Source organism: Sciurus carolinensis, chromosome 4 (assembly GCF_902686445.1).
Source record: "Sciurus carolinensis chromosome 4, mSciCar1.2, whole genome shotgun sequence".
NCBI classification, from domain to species: domain Eukaryota; kingdom Metazoa; phylum Chordata; class Mammalia; order Rodentia; family Sciuridae; genus Sciurus; species Sciurus carolinensis.
The window spans coordinates 145976112-145994052 of NC_062216.1; the positions used below are offsets into that span (position 1 = coordinate 145976112).

The 17941-nt window shown below is 35.5% G+C and overlaps 1 long non-coding RNA gene across 1 annotated transcript; it reads right to left on the minus strand.

Moving 5' to 3' along the window:
* Positions 1-261: 261 nt before the first annotated feature.
* Positions 262-3739, minus strand: LOC124982020 (uncharacterized). Its single transcript, XR_007108162.1, has 3 exons — positions 3560-3739; positions 727-959; positions 262-544 (listed from the first exon to the last, which is right to left on the minus strand). It is a non-coding gene; the product is annotated as an uncharacterized LOC124982020 (long non-coding RNA).
* Positions 3740-17941: the final 14202 nt, after the last annotated feature.

Genomic DNA, 17941 nt, shown 5'->3' on the forward strand with positions numbered 1-17941 from the left:
ATGAGGTGAATGTACTACCAAGTACCCCCATCTTGATATACCACCACAGGCCCAAAGCAATGGGGTCAATCAATCATGGACTGAATGCTCCCAAACTGAGAGTCAAAATAACCCTTTTCTAATTATAAATTTATTTATTTATGGTGTTTTTTACAGCAATAGAAAACTGACACAGTGCTGATTTGAAATTCATTACCATTGCTCACTTAGTAACTGAAAGACAAATCTTTTTTTATTTTATAAATTAAGAAGGTTCCTAATCTTTTGATATTTTGGTACCACTCCCTTGCCCTATCAGGAGAACATGTGCTATCCCTCCTGGTTAGAATTCCATTTCCTCCCAATCCTTCCAGGGACTAAAGTTCTTCCTAATTTTTCAAGTCTCAGCATAGAGTTACTTCCTTGAAACAAACATTTGTGGCAGTCAAACTGAATCAGTTTCTTCCATATTATCTTGCATGTAGTTATCTTTAGCACTTTCAGCTCTGAGAATTTGGACAGTGACTGCTTCATAACTGGATGTATAATTCATAACTGCATGGACCTGTCATGGAATAAGTATTTGTTAAAGGAAGGCATGAATGAGGCTCCTGCTTTAAATAAAATTTATAAGACTCTACTGGTTTGGACTGAGCTCCTGTCCAAAGACGGACCAAACCAAAATGTAATTATCCCCTCATGCTCCAGTTCTGCACCACCAAATAAAAACTAAATTGTTCAGCTCACCTGCCAAAGAATGAGGAGACAGAGTGATAATAGCCAAAAACCTGAGCAGGCCAGTTGTAGCTATTGAGGAAGTGTCCCCTTTGCTTTAACCTTTACAAGGAAAGTAACTTTGGAAATACCCAATTCACTTTTTAAATTTTTTAACTGCTCTCCTCAGTTCTTTAAAACCAATCTTCTCTGTTCAACTCTTTGGAACACTCATTCTATTTTGTGGAAGGAGGGGTTTCCAGGTTCTAGAATCACAAAGAAAATCCCATTAAGATCCTTTTTTTTTTTTTTTTTTTTTTGGAATTTCAATGAAATTTAATAGTCACACTAAACCAGAAAAAGTCAAAAAATTTTAAATTCATAGGGAAATAACTAATCCCTGAGTATTTTTTATCTTACAAAAGAGTAAGAACATAGAAAAGATACCAAAAATACATTAAAATACACAAAAATACATAAATTACACACAGGCACTTGTGTGTATCTGACTTTAAAATAATAACTGATTTCCAATCACAGACACAAATATACATACACACACACTCACATGAAATATTCTTCCTGAACACAGGACCGAAAGAGCAAAGTACTGAAATCACATAAAGTCAAAGTGCTCTTTTTTTTTTTAATTAAGAAACTTAAATTTTTAGAGCACTTTTAATTTCATAGTGATATTGAATGGAAATTGAAAATTCTAAGATCTTTAAATTTGCTGTCATTTCATCTTTTGCAACTACAGATTGACTGTTCTGAAATAGGTTAGAATTACATGTTGGGCATGCAAAACATTGAAGTCTGGGATAAAAGAGTGAAAATATCATGAAATGAGGTAGGGCAGAACTGATCCATCAGGCAAAGAGTTGGAGGAAACCAAACATAAGAGAAAAAGAGTATCTGTTTGGAAAGCAGAAAGAGCACAAGTGAGACAAATCAAATACCTGATTGCTGAGTGTGTAGAGTCAACAGGGATCAGAGCTGAACACAGTGGAGCCCTGCATGATTTCCTGGAGCAGGCTCCTACAAAATCTCCCTCTCTGTTCCTACCAGGTGTTTGGGAACAACTGTTGATCCTGGGTTCAATCATGTTCTTAAACTATGATGCAGCCACAAATGGATTGAGTGTTGTTTCATCCTCTCAGCAGTGTGGAAGTGGCTCTATAAATATGCTGCACACCGCTTCACCAACTGTTTGTTTTCTCATTTCATTAAAGAAAATCACCCTATTCATAGAACATTTCATTTCCTTATCCGCAGAGCAGATTGCTAAATCATGGGTCTTGTTGACATGACAGTTTGTTTCAGAACAATAAAAGGAAAGTCACATAGCCTAAATACTTGAATTCTTACAAAATCAAGGTAGGGAGCAGAACTAGGGTGGAACCAGCTCCCAATTGTTTTGGAAGAAATACTGTTAAACAGTGATATCATGGGAAAATGTCAGATCATAGTGGAGGACCTGGGCTGCTTCTTGGTGTACCCTACCTCAGCCTCACTGTACCATGAGATTGAGCAAAGTCATCTATAAAGTTATGCTCACTGCTAAAATCTATGCACCATCCAGCAATCTGATGTTCTTCCTCGGATTAACTGCCCTTTATTATTTTGCTGACCATTGATGTGCTCTGTATGATGAGGAAACTCTTGTTAACCTTTGGTGTAAGTAGTTCGTTGGTGGGAGGTAAAGAAAGCAGGATTTAGAGTGGATAAATGGTGCATTCACTCAGGTTTGCTAATTACCAACTACTTGAATTCGGTTACATTTTTCAACTCTGTAAACTCTTTTTTTCTTATCCGTGAATTGGGGTTAATGGGAGAATCATGCTCATAGAATTGTAGTAAGTACTGAGTGAGATAATGTGTGTAAAGTAGTACGTAGTTCTTGACTAAAAAATATTTTGTATTACTTTTGTTAGCTTTGTGGGAAAAGATTTTCAAAATTTTAGGTATGTGGATTTTTGTATGTTCATGTATTTATTTGTATGTTCTTTCCTGTTATCCTTGAGTGAACCAGAGGTTACTTGAAAAAACAAAAATTAACAAGTCAATGACTACAGAAGCCACATGTGTAGTCTGATTGCAGCATAAATCCTGTAGTGTTTTTTTTTATACCAAGACTCCAATTAACTTCAGTTGCATACCTTTGAAGTATGAATCTCTACTAATTATATGTAGAAAAATTAGACATGTCACAAAGTGTATTGCTGAATAAATCACATCTTCTTCCAGTTGATCCAAAGACCTGGCAAATGCTATCTTCAAGATGGGCAGGCATGTCGTAACTTCATAGAGAACTCCAGGATCCTGGTCATTTGCTTTGAAAAGCAAATTGTAGACCCTCTCATAATTTAATATGTGGATTTTGTTGCTTTGATAAATTATATTTATCATGATTGATGAATTCATTGTGTTTAAAGCTTTTTTGTGCCTTTCATTTTTTCCACAGAGATGATGTTTTTTGTGTATTAGTGGTATGATACCATGAATGAGACCTTTCCAGGAGCCAATCAGCTATTGTTTTGGCAAAGCCAGCCCATGATTCTTAAATAACTTGATAGATAAAATAAGTTTCATGGATTATTTTTGTTCAGAGTGATGATTTCCTAAACAGAGTGTAAGGTATGAAATCCTATACAAAGTAGATAACCATAGTCATTTGGTTTCTAGTTGTTTTTAGTGTCTAAATGTATCAGGGGTTGAAACTAACATTATGGAAATTCTTTCTATGTACCAGGTACTTTATACATGTTATTTATTATCTACAGCTAAAACCCTGGCTGGTTAACTTGTATACATTTTTATTTTATTCATGTTTATATTTAAATGCAAAGAAATTAAGATTACTTACCCAGAATCATGCAGGCAGGTGATGGAGCAAGCATTTATACACAGGCTAATTTTATTCCAGGGTTGGGTAATGTTTCCTATGTACCACAATGGCAAATGCAATGTACTCATGGACAGGTATCCTGCTAAGTTTATAATTTTTATATAACTCTACAAGTTATTGTAGAGATTGATTCCTCAAAGGATGCTGTGAAAAGAGCATTAAATATAGTTTAAATATAGTTTGAAGTTTCAAAATCAGTTTTCAACGTGAATCAAATCATGCTGATTCAGTAGAAGCTTTTCATTTCATTTGTTGGATACTGGCATCCATTCATTGGTAATTATGAAGTAGCGTTACTCTGTGCCAATCATTGAGCTGGGTGCCAGTGGTACCAGAGGGAGCAAAAGTTAAAATGGTCTTTGTTTTCTAATCACTATGATTTCATTGAAGAAACACATTAGTAAAATAAATGTAAAATTATATAATTGCATGTACTTACTCTGAACCATGATTTAATAGAAAATCATGGGGGAACTGTGAAAAATATGCAGATATAGAAACATTACTAAGAGAGAACAAAATTAAACAACATAGAGAACTGGGGTTGTGGTTCAGTGGTAGAGCACTTGCCTGGCATGTGCGAGATCCTGGGTTTGATCCTCAGCACCACATGTAAATAAATAAAATAAAGATCCATTGACAACTAATATATATATATTATATGTATATATATTATATATTAAAATATATATATATATATATATATTTTAAAAAGACTTAAAAAAACCCTTAGAAACCTAAAAGGATTATTACCTGCTATGTACCTTTGAATATTTGAATTTGTAATGATAAAATAATGATATAGATTAATTTACATCCCTGAAGTGTTTTTTAGGAATTGTGGTTAAATATAAATATTTTTCTAATTCCATTTGTGGCTCATTATGGGAATTTATTTTTTCTCTTTTTTCCATTAAAAAAATATTGGTGAGTATATGATTTTTTTAAAAAGTGGTTTTACACATTAAAATATTTCCTAAAAATTATGCCAATCTTGGGGAGCACTGTAGGATAATTGTGTGTGTCTAGCATGGTGTTCATCTTCTTTGTTTTGGCTAAATGAACTTCTTACTCCCCACATGCCTGATCTTAAGTTTTAGAGGAGAGGGACCACAGCTGCGACTCAGCTGCAATGATCTCCTTTCCTGGTTTCTGGATCATAGATTTGATTAAGAAGAAAATTGAAAATGTATCCAACCTTGAATTAATGCCTACAAGATTAAGGCAAGGCTATGGAACTCGAATTTCCAAGGTACTAGATCATTTCTGTGCTCACTAAGCAATCAGAATAAAAAATAAAAACAAAAATTATTTTGTTGATCACATATTTGCAATCCTATCAATACAAGATCAAAAATAATTTTTTGAGGGGACATCTCCAAATCTTAAATTATACATACACATATATAGCCATATGGCTCATATCATAATAATATATTTATCTCTTTTCCTAAAGGACAATTAAGCTTACTTAAAATATATTTTACTTGCTTTTCTTATCAGAAAAGTAATACTTGTAATATGTTTACTGTAGGAATTTTAGAAATGCAGATAAAAAAGAGGTTAATAATTATCCATAATCTCCAAGACAAAAAAAGATAAATTATGCTTCTATTTTAATGCATATCCTTCCATTATTTACTAATACATACATAAATGTTCTACTACATATATAAACTAAAACCAACCATATATTTATCTTATAAATATAAGTATGTTTTATTTTCTTACTTATAATAATATTTTTAGGTATCTTTTAAAAGCTGTATCCTGTTTTATCAACATCTTATATTGGTCAATTAATCCTTTAGTGACACTAAAGTGGGTTTCACTTTTTCACTATTCTGTACAAAGCCATGATAATCTTCTTTAGAGAGAAATCTTGAAGTCACCAACTTGAAGGTAGAGTTTTGATATACCTGCATCAAACTTACAAAACTACACAGACAAGAAAGTAAAGAATGTTCTTCATGCCTGCTACCTTTTTATTTTTTTTTCCCATCTACATTTAATCCATCCTCAAAGGACTTCTAGAATACCTTTAAAAACACGACAAATTATATTAAATAATCTGCAGTGGCGGGATTTTAAAGGGTAAATTTTATAGCCATCGACTATCTCATCTAGTGTATGTTTTACTTTCTCCTTATAGGGCTGCAGGATATAAATTAGAAAAATACAAATAAATCTAGGCTGATATATTCGTGAACATCTGTGACTACCCTGAAATAATTACTAATACAGTAGAATACTACAAAATGAAACAATATAAGCAATAGAGAATTTTAAAGTGCTTATATTACCAGTGTTGTGATTGTAAAGGCTTTGTGAATGCTGGCTTCATCTGTCCTTTGGCAAGCCTGAATTCTCTTCTGTCTCTGTCATATTTAACTGGCCAGAGTTACTGATTGAAAAATAATGGAGTTACTTTTGTGAGTGTTATTGTTGAAGACCGTAGATAATAAACCTGTCATAATCTGCCAATCTGCAAAAGTAACATTTAGGGAGAAAACAAAGTAAGTGTTTTGTGCCTGACATTGAAGAATTGTAAGTCAATTAGCAGGGACTCTGTTTACATGGCTGATGGGGTTAATATATAGGGCTAGGGCTAACCAGTGTTATATGGCCAAATAATGGTAGCCTGCGGCAAGAGAAATGTGGAGCTGACTTCCTGACATTTATTTTCAAAATCGCTGAACATTTTTCAGGCACATTTTGTCAGTTCTACTGACAAAAGTTCTTCTGTTAGCCATCTAGAATGAAATTCTTCTCCACATGACATAATTGAGGATCCACCTTAAAACACTTTGAAAAATAAAGACCTTTTCAAATTCAGATTGACTTCCTTTCTCTGCTTTATGAAGACATAGAGCTTGAAATAAATGTAGTTCTGAATTTTAAAAACATGTTGGAAAGTTCAAAAGCCCCTTTAGTTAGTGACTGCTGCTCAGCATAGTTTTTAAGATATTTTAAATTTGTAAATAAAAATAACTTCATGAAATATTGGTAATTTAATATTTGTTCAAGTCTTACAAGATTTTTATATTTTGCATTTTATATAGACATATAAACTATCAGCTGGCAGTGAGGGTTATGGGAAAAAGAGGGGGCCTTGAGTTTTAACCTAAAACAGCACAGCTGTTAAACATTTAGAGAAACAGAATGAAGGTTTCTCCAGAGAAAATAGCTTGGGCTGTATATAAGGACATCATAAAAGAATGGTCAAAGTTTTCCAGAGAAAACTAAGGGCTTGTCTACAAGGCTGAGGGTCAAAGAGATCAGCAAGGGCTTGGCCTGGGGAAAGTTCCGTGGTGATTATGAAGTGTACTGAGGTGAGCAAACCTGGTCAAGTAGACAAATGGAGAGTCCTGTAGGTGAGACAAACGTCAAGGGTCTGCCGATAGGTTAGAAAAGAAGTGGGTGGACTGAGGGCTATTTTGTTAATTATTTTTTAAAAATAATAGTAATGAGAAACAGAATTTGGGAGAACTTAAGTTACTAACATGGACATCTGGCCCAACAATGTGGTTGCATTGTGTGGAATACAGACCAGTGTACATCGAGATTTTTAGGAATCATGTGGCAAAAGTCCTTTTTGATCATCTTCATGCTTTCAGTTTACCTGTAACCCTTACAATCTTGAAACTTAGAGCAGAATTTGGAAAAAGTATTATAATCCGTCAATCGGGGACAAGATGGAGAAATAATATATGTATTATAGGAATTTTCCTAACATATTGACTATTTAATTTCAATATAATTTTAAGGTACTTAATGTATATTACTTATCTTTACTAGAGAAAAATGTAATGCAAAATTAAGGTAAAAAATATAATTTAACAATACCCAATTTTATCTTTTTCTGAGTTGATTGTGCTTTATTATCCTGGTATTACTTACACTAAAAAATACCTAGAATTGCTTCTAAATTTTTGCGTCCTTTTGAGTTATTTCCAAAATAGTCTCTTCCTAAGAAAGATTAGATGTGGATCTAGACTTAAATCTAGGTGTGTCTTTGAAGAGATCTCTCTCTGGGACCCTCCTTCCTAACATCCAGCATAGCATCATGCTTGACAATCTCTGTGGTGAAGTCATCTCTCCTCTAAAAACCCTTGTGAAAAAAATGTCCTTGAGGTCTACTCCCAGAGTTTGGAAAAAATCAAAGAGACTGAAGAGCTTAAATAATAAAACAAGGTCATCTACTGCTTCCTTAGAAAATGGTTTTATTACTCTGAAAGGAACTTTGGAATTGAATCAAAAAATGAATGGCAGTCCCTCCCAGTCTAGAAGTTGTGTTTAGATTATTAAAAAGATTTGGCTGGTGTTAGTGAAATTAAAATGGGGAATATGTAGTGCCATTTCCATTTAAAAATCTTGATAAGCTTCCATAAGTAAGTCATACATTAATATTTATTTGCATAGCATCTAAGATCTTTCTATTATATGTTTCTAGAATAAAAAGACATTAAAAAATGATCTGGGGTCAATAACCACAGAAGAATGCAGATTTTAGTATGAACTACATTAATCATGTCTTACCTTCTCAGTCTTATTTTCATCATTTCCCCTTTATATAGCTGAAAAAATGTTTGAAAATGACATGATAATAGAATACCAAATAAAGTCACAATATTGTGAATTTAACTTTTCATTTCTGTGCTATCCTTATAGTTAATTTTGTCAGATGAATTCATATGGAAGATAAATTAAATACACTATTGTTTTATGTTTTCCATGCCAATGCCAAGAAAAAAAGTGAATTCACTGAAAAAAAAAAAAAAAAGTCCAGATAATCCAAAAATAAAATAAGTATTCTGTTGGGGGGGGGATCACTACTTGTAGAATTATTTTCCATCTCATTTATTATCTTTTCTCTTTTATTTTCAAATGATCATGTTCTCAATGAATCTCATATATTACCCTTGTTTTGAAAATTAGCTTTAGAACACATTCCAAAACAATTCTACACTCAGATAATCATTAACAAATGTTACCCGAGCCTGACCCTTCTGACCAGACGGCCACCAAGAGATAATTGTTTTATGAGGCTTCTCCTTAAAAAGATATTACATTTACCCTTTGGGCAACTATACCTCTTTCTTTGCATTCCAAAATCAAAATGATTTATAGTATTTTAAAGTGTTTCCAAACTTCAGTACCATTATAGCCCCTAATAAGTAAACTCCATTGCACTAACACTAATCTCCTAACACTAAATTGAATATATGGATTTGAAATGTTCCCCAACACAGCAAGGAACTACAAAAGGATATGTCCTAGGATTCATCTTATTCACACCAGTTTCCCAGGCATGTTTTGTGAACCTCAATTATGCCCAAACAGGTCTCTTCCACTAAATTCAGCTCCTAAATGGCAAAGGTCACATGAATTTTTAATTTTCTTCAAAGTTGTACGTTGTGGTGCTTTGCAAAAATTAGATATTCAACACAACTTGGCTCTCATTATCAGAACTGATATGAAATTTTCTGAATCTATAATAGGACTGATGGAAGGGGGTAAGCAAAGGTAAAGCATTTATCACACAACTTGGACATTCTAAGTATTTAAAAAATAGTTTTGCCATTGCTGTTATTATCGCTACTGCTGTTGTTTTATTCTTATCAGTATGATCACCGATATCTTCATCCCCCAAACTTTTCATCGTCAGGAATCAGAAAATTTGGTAAGGGACCCAAAAAGGAAGATATTATCAACCTCAGACTTCATTTCCCCCTCTTGTTCAAGGATGTAAAACACAAAGAGAGATGTTTAATGGAAGGAAAGAGGAACTGGAAAGTGGGGAGGAGGTGTGTGTTGACAACTGAGAACAATAACTCGGAGCAAAAGGTTGGAAACTGAAAGTCATAATGGAAAGCTGGTTAATTTTCCCGTTATATGAGAGCAATTATTATATATAAGCAACTAGTAAAAGTGGAATAGAGTGAGAAAGGTTAGATTAGAATAAGACTTAGGAAGGTCCAGCAAGCAGGTTAAAATTTTTCATTGCAGTGCAACCAACCATTTAGTCAGATGATGGTATTTGTTTCCTATTTCTGACCAATAACAGAAATGATTTAGTAGTTTAAAGTAAAACCCATTTATTGTCTCAAAGCTTCGTAAAACAGAAGTTCCAGCACAGTGTAACTGGGTTCTCTGATCAGAATCACACAAACCTGAAGACAAGCTATCACTCCTGCTGGGCTCTTCTTTAGAAGTTTAGGGAAAAATCTGTTTCCCAACTCAGGAGGTTGGCGGAATTCAGTTCCTTGCAGCTGTAGGACTGAGGTCCAGTTTTCCTGCTGACTGTCATCCAGGGCTTACTTTCTACTCCTAGAGGTCACACACATTCTTTCTCTATTGGCTTCCTCTAACATTGAGGACATCACCAATGCATTGAGTCTCACTCTTCAGATTTTACAGACTTCCTATTCTGCCACTAGCCTGAGAAAACTAAGTTCTTTAAAAGGCTCACATAATTAGATAAGGCTTATTTTGGATAATCTCTCTAGATTACATCTGCAAAATCCCTTTTGCCATATAAGGTAACAATCATGGCAGTTATCCTGGGAGACTAAAGCCATGGGGATTATCTGGAATTCTGCTCACCACAAGGATCCCTGCAGTGTTGTAAGGGAGTGTAAGAGAAAGTTCTTAAAGGCAGAAGACCACTCAGGACCGATTTTAGCAATTTGGCTTAGTATTAATGTCTTAGTTAATAATACCCTAGGCACTGTTTGTATTTTAACACATAGAATTTTTACAATACTCTTATGATTTAGAGGCTATTATTATTCTCATCTGACAGTTGAACAAATAGAAGCTTAAAGGGATTAGAAAATGTGGTCAACTTCACACAGCTTGTAGTTTGTAGACCTGGGATTTAGACCTAGTCAAACAGCCTCCAGAGTCCAGGGTGTCAGTCACCATATCACCTCAGTTGAGTAGCTGGGGACAATTCAACAATTGGTCCTGGTTCTGTTTAAATCATCTTCCTTTAAACAGATTTCCATTTTGATTTACTTTGTACTTTTGATGAAATATACCATAGCCCATTCAATTCTCACAGCACTAGAATTTCCCTGGTATTAGAGATTAGAAATTAGAATTTTCAGTTACATATCTTGTTTCAGATCTCAGAGCCATGAAGCAGCAGAGATAGACTTTGTACTCCAGTTTGCCTAACTTCAAGTCTTTTTATCACCCTCCAAGAAGCAGAAACATTGTAGAAGCTACAAGCATGTAAACTGATATCATACAACATGTATCTGAAGCCCAGTTCTGTTACTGCCTGTCTCTCTGGCCTCAGTTTCCTAATTTTTAAAGGGGGCTTTTAAGTTTTATGGAGGCTATCATAAAAAAATTAATGGGTTATTAGAGGTATAGTCTAATACACAGTAAATACTAAAAAAACTGTGAGCTATGAGACAGCCCAAGAGAACTGCACAAAATAGAAATCTATGAATTAGTTTTACCTGCTCTTTGTGTTATTTGTAGGATTAAAACATTGATGAACCAGGGAATAGGGATTGGTTAAATGTTATAGAATAACACTGTTTCTCAGTGGGGCTAGATAATTAGACTACTGGTGAGGAAAAACTTAATTTTGAGTTGAATTTTCAAAACCTGGAGGGCATACAGAAGTAGCAGAAGGTAAAGGGAAAGCTCTGTATGTAGGTCACTTGTGAACAGGATCATACAAGGTGCCTTATGCATGGGACAAGTTTGGTAGATGTTCCTATTTGGAATGCAGAAGATAGTGAATAGCATATCATAATTCAGGTAAGATTGTAGAGGTCGAAGCAATGAATATATTGAAAGAGAATCTTGATATTTTATTGATTCATCCATCCACTTATTTATCCATTTGATAAACATGCATAGAACTCCAAGTGCCAGGTGTTATAAAATACACCAAGGTGAATCATAATTCTTGCCCTCAAGGAACAAAAACTAATGGAAGAAATAAAACATACAAATACTTATAACTGAAGCTGGAAGTTTGTATGAGTGAGACAGGAATGGGGTTCTAAGGACATTCAGAGGAGGGGGGATTGCTTCAAACTGAAGGAATTGGTGAGGAGAAGGTTAAGATAGGAATTAAAAGATGGGGAGGGATATGCCTTGGCCCACCAGAGCTGGGAGTGCTCATGGGCTTTTATTTGAGAAAGAAACCACAATGGAGGTACAAGGCACACTGGAGAGACCCTTGGGGGATAGAATTGATAGGTTGACATCAAAGTGGATTTTGACTTAAGGAGGAGAGAGAAGAAAAAAATCCACTAAGTTTTGGCTTCAATGACTTGGGATTTGCTAAAATTAGCAGAAACATTGAAGGTAGGAGGAGTGTATTTGGCAGGTAAGGTGATGAGTGTTTGTTTTGTACAGACTCTGTTTTACCTATTGGACAGCCCAAATCATCTAGAATGAAACCCAGCCTGGACGAATTGGGGCTGCCTGCAGTGAGGCATGAGGGAAGGAGACACTGCAAGAACAGAGAAGTCTGCCACCGACTTCCAGCTCCCTTCCTGACTTGATCCTGTCAGTGTCCCGGACTTCTTCATTTCTATGGCAACGCCTCATAGGCATGGTGATCTCACAGTCTGAGTGAAAGGGGAACCTGATAATAACTTTCTCTGGAATAACTGGTGTAAACTGGGACTTCCCTGAAGCAATTAGGACTCAAGTTCATTCTCTTCAGAGGCTGTGGAAGGAGGGTGAAGGTTGAGGATGGAGTGGCCCCACCTACAAGGCTTCAAATTCTCTGCCTCTAGCTGAGCAACTCTGCTTTCATCTGTTGTTTACTGGTTATGGTTCTGCAGAAAACACAATATAAAAAGTGGTTTCCAATGTCATAAAACAGCTTGTAAAGCCATTGACCCAGGCAAAAAGTTTAAGGATCACAAACTAGATGGTTGAAAACAGGATATATTTTTTTTGGGGGGGGGGTGGGGTGGATAAAAAGAGTAGCTTTTTTTGTTCCCTTCCAGCTCACAAGGAAAAGGGTGTTAAAATATTATGGTAGCACATGTGCTTTTTAAATTACAACTATATTTTTAAACAAACCATTTGTTGGTGATGCAACTGCAAAAGGCATCTAAAATTACCTTGTCTATATTTGATTCATAGAATTGCATGTTATAAACGGATGAATAAATTCTTCCAGACTCTGTTTATAATTCACTTGTAAGTTGTGACTTTGTAAGCCAGGTTTCATCCTGGATCACATTCTTTTTTATATAATGCTGTGAAAATGAACAATTTTAACAATAGCAGCAAATGTGGTGCTGAGAATCAGTTGCTGAAGAGCCTAAGGTTTCCTTTTATAGTTCACTAGTGTTGAAGAAAGATTATCCATGTAACATGTGAATGCCTAAGGAAAAAATCTTAAAAGTATCTATACTATGGAAAAACCAAAAATTCAACAAAGCAATGCACTAAAAAATGATTATGATATACAAAATCATTAGAATTTTTTTTTTTTTTTTTTTTTTTTTTTTTAATTTTTTTTTTTTTATTTTATTTTTTTACGTTTACATAGGGTAATGATGTTTATTATATTTTTCCCCTCCCCCCCACCCCTCCCACCCCTCCCACCCCTCCCACCCCTCCCACCCCTCTTTTCCCTCTACACAGTCCTTCTTTCCTTCATTCTTACTGCTCTCCTTAGCCTAACTCTGAACCTAACCCTAAACCTAATGCTAGCCCCTCCCACCCCCCATTATATGTCCTCATCCGCTTATCAGCGAGATCATTCGTCCTTTAGTTTTTTGAGATTGGCTTATCTCACTTAGCATGATATTCTCCAATTTCGACCATTTGCCTACAAATGCCATAATTTTATCATTCTTCATTGCGGAGTAATATTCCATTGTATAAATATGCCACAGTTTCTTTATCCATTCATCAACTGAAGGGCATCTAGGTTGGTTCCACAATCTGGCTATGGTGAATTGAGCAGCAATGAACATTGATGTGGCTGTATCTCTGTAGTATGCTGATTTTAAGTCCTTTGGGTATAGGCCAAGGAGTGGGATAGCTGGGTCAAATGGTGTTTCCATTCCAAGCTTTCTGAGGAATCTCCACACTGCTTTCCAGAGTGGTTGCACTAATTTGCAACCCCACCAGCAATGTATGAGTGTTCCTTTTCACCACATCCTCGCCAACACCTATTGTTGCTTGTATTCTTGATAATCGCCATTCTAATTGGGGTGAGATGAAATTTTAGGGTAGTTTTGATTTGCATTTCCCTTATTACTAGGGATGTTGAACATTTTTTCATATATCTGGTGATTACTTGTACATCTTCTTCTGTGAAGTGTCTGTTCATTTCCTTAGCCCATTTGTTGATTGGATTATTTGTATTCTTCGTGTAGAGTTTTTTGAGTTCTTTATAGATTCTGGAAATTAGCGCTCTATCTGAGGTATGGTTGGCAAAGATATTCTCCCACTCTGTAGGCTCTCTCTTCACATTTCTGATAGAATTTTGATCTTTAAATTTAACTCCCAGATTTTAAATGCTTCTCTTGAATGATGTTTCATTGCAAATTTGAAATTCAGTTTTTTAAGTTATTAGATGTGTTATAGTTGATTGGTGACATGAGAGCCAAATTGCTACAAATAACTTTATTAAATACTTTGGAATTCAATTTTCAATTTTGAATTGCATTCTAAAGAAACTCAAAATGAACTTTCAAGAATAATACTGTGCATTTCTTCTCCTCCACTTCCTCTTTCATCTTCTCCTTCTTTGAGCATTTACTGAATTTGGTATGCTTTTAAGAACTGATCTTGATAGGTTTTTCTTTCTAACTTTCCCTATCTCAAGTTAGGGAAGAAGATATGTGTCATTCCCTGCCTCCCCCACAGAACTGTTCATGATAGGAATTTCTGACTACATCCATTTGGTAACAAGTCTCACTTTTTTATAACTTTAACACATGAATCAGCATCCTCTTGGAAGTGTTGGGTTGCCTCTTTACACATGAGGCTCCATTCACAATGTCATGTTCTTTCATGAGACTAGATTTTATTGTGTTGAGACTCTATTTGGAGATGTTATTGTTCTGACCCACTCACTTCCCTTAGGAAGTGCACATCTTATGGGAGACAGAGAAGCTGAGAAGCAATAGTTGATTGATGAGGATCTTTTGGTACTATAAGTACAGATCTCCTGACTTGGTGTTAGGGAATCAAGGAAGATTTAAGAGAGGATGTGTGAATTGAGTACTGAAAAAAAGTAAAAATTTTACCCTGTGTACATGTATGATTACACAAATGGTGTGAATCTACATTGTGCACAACTATAGAAGTGAAAAGTTGTACCCCATTTGTGTACAATGAATCAAAATGCAGTCTGTAAAAACAAAAAAAAAAAATTAGATTTTTTAAAAAGTGAAAAACAATTTTATTTAAATATAGATTCAAGTATTTTAGGTCAGTGTGGTTGTGCCCTTGGGAATTGTATTTCGTCCCTGGCTCCTCTCTCACCCTCTGCTCCGGGGCAGCCATGAGCTGAGCAGTTTTCCTCTGCCACATCCTCCTGCCATGATGCTCTGCCTCATCTTGAGTTCAAAGCAATGGAGTTGGTGGACCATGGACTGAGACTTCTATTTTTGTCACAGCAATTAAGGGCTGACTGTGACAGACTGCTTCGACATCTATCTCTATTCTGGAATCAGCCACACTGAGACACATATGTTGAAAGAGGGAGTAAAGGGAAGGGTAAGGATAATGTTTAAGTGAATCACACTTCAGGAAGGGTGAAGACTGAGTGAAATACCCAAAAGTAGTCAGGACTTTTAAAGTCAGAGATCAATATAAGGAGATACAACTTTGAGTCCACAAATATGCAAAAATTATCATGTGGAAAAATTTTCTTTAACCCAATTGAATTCAAACTCCAAACCATCTACCTTATTAAAATGACAATAAAGTAGATCTGAGCGATCCCTGATATTCTTCCCTCTGTGCTGGGAAGGTCTTTAGATCTTACACAACCCAAAGTTGTGGTGACTCCTGTGGTAATAGAATACTGGGTTCACACCACTTACCACAAGGACATTCATATTCCAAGTTCATGGTCCCCTCAGGTTGGGCAACTTTGCTCACCATGGGGGTTTTTATCTTTGGAGGAGCCGAGAACTCGTGTGCCTGGGATTCTGTCTTTCTAAATATGCCATAGTCCTTTAAAGTCTCCTCCTTTGGGATGCTGTGAAATTGCAGGGCATGACCCCTACTTATTAACACTAAAATCTCCGAATAGTATTTCAAGTGACTGCCTGCTAGAAATGAGAGGGGAGAAAATATATAGGCAGAGCACTCACAATTTAGTGGTCCAAGAAATTATCCTGCCCTGAGGCAGGGTCCATGGGAATGATTCAAGAAAAAAGTCCCTTTCATTTGGAAAGCAGGGAGAGCGCTGTGGTGCCCTGGGCACTTGGGTAATCGGCACCATGCAGAACATCAGCTTGCTCTTGGTCGCTAGTCCACCTAGTCCAGGTTACCAATGCACAGCTGCTGCTTCTTGGGAACAATCTGCTTTGGGGGCACACATTCCAAATCTTCAAGCTTTTGTCTCTTTCAAACTTGTAGCTACAGGGCTCTTGATTTACAACTGCAGAGTATTCAAAGTTCGTCCATGCATCCTCCAGGTGCCCTACATTTCAATAACCAAGCTGGATTCTGCACAGACCTGTGGTCATCATCTACACCTCATGTCCTTACTGCCAAGGAGATTTGACTTTTTCCACTAGAATTGTTGTCATTATTGACTCTTATTATTAATAGAATTCTCCACTCCATAGCAATTAAGGTTTTAAGACTGTTTCACTCTATTATCCCATTTGATCCTCATGAGAACCCCGAAACTAGGACAAATGTTATTATCTATGCCCCCTAACTATTGTTTTGATTAGAACCCTGAAAGCAGTAGATGTACTGAAGACTTGTTGGTAGAAATTTAAGTTGCTAAAAGCACATTCCAGCTTGCCAGCACGAACCTTACCCACGGCATGTATGTCTTATTTCTGTGTAGGACAAATCTCTACTAGGTATCTGAGGCACTCACATATTAATCTATTCAGATCATTACAGGCATTGCCACAGGGTTTTTGAAAGGCAGTAGTTATACAATCTACCCTGAATCACATTTTATCCATTTGATGCCAGTTAAAACCTTCGTGGGGCAGTTTGTTCTCATTGTAACACAAGAATCACTATGAAATTTTTCTTCCTTTTTTTTCTTTTCTTTCCTCCCTTTCTCCCTTCCTTCTTTCTTTTATCCCTCATTCATTCATTTATACATTTTTTTTCCTTCTAACTCACCTCCCTTCCTTCTTTCTTTTATCCCTCATTCATTCATTTATACATTTTTTTCCTTCTAACTCACCTCCCTTCCTTCTTTCTTATCTCGTTCCTTTCAAGTGAATTGGAAAAGCATCACTTTCTACTCCCAATGCATTAAAAAAAATCTATGCAATAATAATTTATCAAGCATACAAGGGTTGGCATCAATTAACTTGATCATACAAACAACAGATGATATAGTCATCTAATTTGGCTTCATTGGGGTAAAAGGAAATTTTACTTATTGTGCATCTATTACGTGTTAGATGCTGTGCTGAGTTTTTATATATATTTTACTATTTAAACCTCACAACCATCTTGTGAATTAGATATTACTGTGCACAATCAAGTTGAATGCATTTGCTAAGACCTTACAACTAAAACATAAATGAACCAGAATTTAAAATCAGTTCTTGAGGGATTTCAATGTCAATAATTTTTCATTCCAGGAGTACATTTTAAAGATGGTTAAATTCACGGTTGGAATCGACTCTTAGAACATAGAAACTTAGAATAGAAAATGACTTCAAAGGTCTCCTTTGAAATTATTCTCTAAAATTCTCTGGAAATTGCCTATTGTTGCTAAAATAGATCTAGTAAGGGATTGGATTATTGTTTTCAAATTTCTTTCTTGTTTTGGCCCAATTTATGCTTCTTCTTCTTCTTCGTCTTTTTTTTTTTTTTTTTTTTTTAATATCCCATTTTTCAACCCTGGCTTTCTCCTATCTGTGGAGTAAACTACTTCTGTTGTTTCTTTCCTGAGATAGCTCAGTATATGTAAGCCTGTTGTTCTTGCATAATTATTAATATTGTCCTTTTTAACTCTCAGAAATGCCCTATTTTGGATGACAAATTATATGATTACCTATTTATAAAACCACAGAGATTGGACGGTTTTCTATGCACCTAAGGAGAAGCATCATGGCTCTCACCACTAATCTCCTCTGAGACAAAGTAGTGCTAGTTGACATCAGCCACAAATGATGCAAACTTCCC